The 4647-nt window shown below is 40.3% G+C and overlaps 1 protein-coding gene across 3 annotated transcripts in view; it reads left to right on the top strand.

The window, feature by feature from the left end:
• The window catches only part of TSC22D1 (TSC22 domain family member 1), a 123428-nt gene that overhangs the window by 75506 nt on the left and 43275 nt on the right, over positions 1–4647 (top strand). The gene's annotated exons all lie outside the window — the stretch shown is intronic.

Genomic DNA, 4647 nt, shown 5'->3' with positions numbered 1-4647 from the left:
GTGAAAAGTGAAAGTGAAGTCGCTCAATCGTGTCCGAGTCTTCGAGACTCCATGGACTGCAGCCTATCAGACTCCTCTGTCCATGGGATTTTCCAGGCAAGAGTGCTGGAGTGGATAGAAGGGAATGGACACTATTTAAAAAAAAAAAAAAGAATATGATGTGTTAGCGCCATCTACTGTTGAGTAAGAATAATCTCTGTGTATACTTGGATTTTTCCCAGCCCCTACCTATTAAGTCCTGCCTGTTACTGTAGGTATCCTCTCTTAGTTGACCACTCTGTAAACTCTGGGTGTTTGGGAATATTTAGATGATATTCTATGTTCAGAGTTGACCAGTTTTTGTAGATCTTGCTCATAATTCTTAACAGTTAAGGATTTTAAAAGGAAGCTAGCTGGTTATGCTAGCTTTCTATATAGCATCTTTGGTTTAACATTTACTGATTGGCCATTGCTATAAAAAGACTGGAGGATTAAAACTCAGATTTTAAATTGAACGCACCATTTGTAGTTGAAGGACTATCCATGGAATACTGTGTTTCCATATGTTGCTTGTTTTATAATGAATGTCCAAATCTGCATAGCACAGTATTGAGTGTATTTGTCATTTAGAGGAAAAGCTGTGTTTAAATAATATATTAATTTTCTTGGAGTTTGTTACTGGAAAGCACATTACAAAAATAGGTTCCTGTAATACTCTTTACTTTGGCACTTATGATCTTGAGACCGTTAACTTCTCTGAGCCTCAATTTTCTCATTTGTAAATGAGGATAGCAGTAACAGTACCTATCTCTTGAGATTATTGTAGAGCATAAATAAGATACACCTTCTAAAGCACTAAGCGTAGCTTCTGGCACCTTATAATAATAAATACTAGTTGTTATCATTATTTGTCATTAATATTTTTATCACTGATTATATATTTAAAGTAAATGTTTCAACAAATATATTTTTTATCTTAGTAACTAATACCTTTTAAAAAAACCTATAATGTTTGAATAAAACTTGCCTCCTAAGAATACAAATGTTCAAAATGCTTACTGTCTCTGCACATCACTTATAATGGAGGGTGTTGTATGGTTGGGTGGGAAGTAACACGGCCTTTTGGATCTCTGGCCCTGGACCTTCAGTGACTAGCAGTGTAACCTGCAGTAAACTATTTAACCTCTCTAAAAAACTCAGTTTCTTCTTCTGAAAAATGGGAGGAGGGTGTTACGAGGATTAAATGATACAGTGTATATATGGAGCCGATATTCATTTCCTTTTTGTGGACTGCTGCTGCTGTTGCTGCTGCTAAGTCGCTTCAGTCGTGTCCGACTCTGTGTGACCCTATAGATGGCAGCCTACCAGGCTCCCCCATCCCTGGGATCCTCCAGGCAAGAACACTGGAGTGGGTAGCAGACAATAAATGTTCATTCTCCCTTTCAAAAACAGCCTACTACAAGTTTGCTAACATGCACCTATTTCTCTAATTTAGCTTTGCATTATTTATGCTAAAATAAGAAGAGATTTGCTTTCCTGGTAGCTCAGATGGTAAATCGTCTGCCTACAATGCGGGAGACCCGGGTTCAATCCCTGGGTCGGGAAGATTCCCTGGAAAAGGAAATGGCACCCCACTCTAGTACTCGTGCCTGGAAAATCCCATGGACTGAGAAGCCTGGTAGGCTGCAGTCCATGGATTCTCAAAGAGTCGGACACAACTGAGCGACTTCACTTCACTTCGAGCATCTTTATGTTTGAGAGACATGGAGTTTGAGGGGATACAAAGAAATTGTGACATCTTTGAGGTGTCTAATTGAGATAGAATCTAAATATACGAAGGTTTTCTTTTTAATCCGAATAATGTAATCTGTGCGCATCATTATTAAATAAATTATATAGGAAATATTTGGGGGGAATTCAAAGGAGGAATACTTTTTCTGCTGGACCCAGCTTACCTGCCCCCTTCCCATTATTGTCATTGTCACCATTATTGTCATTGTCACCGTCATCAATCACCATCATTGTTTTAGTAATTGTCGCCCCTTGGATATTCTAAGAGGACATAAAGAAGATAAAATCCACTCATGGATTAATAGAAATACTTAACCAATTGCATGTTGTTTAGCAGCATTATGGACCAAGTCTTCAAGATAGGGCAGGGGTTGTATGTGGTGGTAACTGATGAACACTGAAAACATAGTGAGTGTGTTTGTGTGTGTGTGAGTGTGTGAGTGTGTGTGTGTGTGTGTGTGTGTGTGTGTGTGTGTGTGTATTCAGCTGTACTTGGCACGTGCTTGTAAATACATGAACAAGTGAATGAAAGCCTCTGCATCACAACAGTAACGTCAGCTGAAACCAGTGTTCTTATCACACTCTAGTTTAAATTTCTGTGCATAATTATAAACAGCCAATTCCCTCCTGTGTCCTCTGGGTCTTTACTTCATAATGATGCTATCAATACATCACCCCTTGTTATCTTTCATCTTTTCCTCTTTACTTGCAACTTGTGTGGATCAGCAAGCCACTCCCTGCCCACCCCCCAGCCCCAGACCGTGTCTTCCTGATCTCCACTCATCGATGTGGCTGTGGGCCGACTCTTCCCTCTTCGTCACCCGCTTACAGCGTAGGTTCCTGAGACTGTTGCATTGCACACATGACCACTGACTTCCTAACTGTCCAGTCTCAAGTCTGAGAAACACTTTTCAGTCTTACCTCCTTCAGTCTCTTGTCTTTGTCATCATTGTCTGATGTTCTCCTCCCTTGGTTCCTAGTTCTCCTCTCTTGACCTTCTCTTTTTGAGTCTCATTTATTTATTTTAAAATTTTTCCTCGCCCAGCCCTCTTAACTGTTGGTGTTTTCTTAGGTTCTGTCGTTGCCCTTCTCTTCCTCTTACTCTGCAGATTTTCTTTGGACTGCGGGGACCCTGCCCAGATGTGATGATAGGCTCCCTCCACTTGAGTTTTATCTGTGGGATCCTAGGTCAACCTCTGGTAGTGCAGAGGGCAGAGAGCGGTGGGCTCTAGCCCACGAGACCCTCCACCACCTGTCAACACAGGAAAGCGTCCCTGTGTAAACATACAATCTGTATGAGACAAGCAACTGAAAACCACAGAAACATGGACAAGTAGTGTGTTTGGTGTGGAAACGCAGCCTCAGAAGTGTCTCTAACCCTTTCTGCTGCTGACGTACTCCTCTGTAGAAATTCTGGGGCTGTGCTCGAGTGGCCTCAGTTTCCCTGTAAACACGTCTCCTTGCGTGTCCCATCCAGGCTGCGCTCCTCAGTTATCACCCCTTTCAGATGGTCTGCTCCTCCTGTATTCTGCCAGTCAACAGGACCAAGATAGACTCTGTGTATGAGCCAAACCCCTAATCATCCTAAACTCAGCTGCTGCTGCTCTTATCATATGTAACCAGCCAGCTCTGGGATAACTACCGCCTTAGTATCTTTCCTTAGTATCTACAGTGGAATTTACTGTTAAAGTTATTTGCTCAATGTCTATTTCACTAGAATCTTTATGTCCCAAGTCCCTTGCATATTTTCACATGGTAATATTTTTATATGTAGAAATACATTTAGCAACAATCCCTAAATCCCAAGGAATATTTAATAGCATCACCCTACTAAACCAAAGAACCCAGATCTCCTGCATTGCAGACGGATTCTTTACCAGCTGAGCCACCAGGGAAGCTCCACTAAAGAACACTAACGTACCGTAAAACAATAGGTCTTTTCATCTTGATTTGATCAAATTTATATTAAAGAATATTAAGATTATATTAAAGTGAAATACTTTAAGGTTGTTTTCTTTTGTAGTTTCTCAATTTAAAAGAGTTGTTTATATGTTATCAATACCTTTTAGAACTTGCACACTTCTGATTCCTTCAGTTTAAAAATATGAAACTCAAACTCCCTGAGTCTTATGTTATCATCCAGTTCTTCTCATTTAATATTTCTCAGTATTATTTTTGTTCCTTAGATGCTCTCCAGTGGTGGTTCAGTAGTTATATTTTTGTGAAATGTATACTGTACTTCCCATTTTTTGTCATATTTAAAGTAAACTGTCCCTATTATCCTTTCAGGGCCAGCCTTGGAGGTGTAAACTTTTCCCATTTCATTTCTAAATAAATAACATGAGAAGATGGCATGTTCCAAATTCTAAACGGTTATAACTTATTCATGTAGGTTTTCCAGTGGTTCTAGTGTTTGACATAAGAGAAGTATTGGGCTAACTGAAACAAACTTTTAGGTGCCTAATCTTATTTTAACCTGCTGAGATGGTTACTGTTTGATGATGACTCAGGCTCAGATCCAGGACCATGACTTGTCTTTATGGATGCAACTACTTACCTCTCAGCCTAACAAGACAGAAAAGTTACCTCTTCTTGATACTGTGCATAGCTGGTAACTGTTTGCCCTTTTCATTTAATTGTTATAATCTCCTGAAGCCCAGAAAGCCTGATAATCAGATTTTAAGAACTGTGTGATAAAAGAGTCAGTAATTCTCAAACAAGATCGAAGGCTGTTGTTTAGTCCCTCAGTTGTGTACAACTCTTTGCGAGCCCGTGGACCGTAGCCTGTCAGGCTCCTGTATCCACGGGATTTTTCCAGGCAAGAATACTGGAGTGGGTTGTCATTTCCTCCTCCAGGGGATCTTCCCAACCCAGGGA

This window comes from Bos taurus, chromosome 12, assembly GCF_002263795.3.
Source record: "Bos taurus isolate L1 Dominette 01449 registration number 42190680 breed Hereford chromosome 12, ARS-UCD2.0, whole genome shotgun sequence".
NCBI lineage: Eukaryota > Metazoa > Chordata > Mammalia > Artiodactyla > Bovidae > Bos > Bos taurus.
The sequence above is the reverse complement of the archived record's forward strand: the minus strand, read 5'-3'. Positions and strand labels throughout refer to the sequence as shown.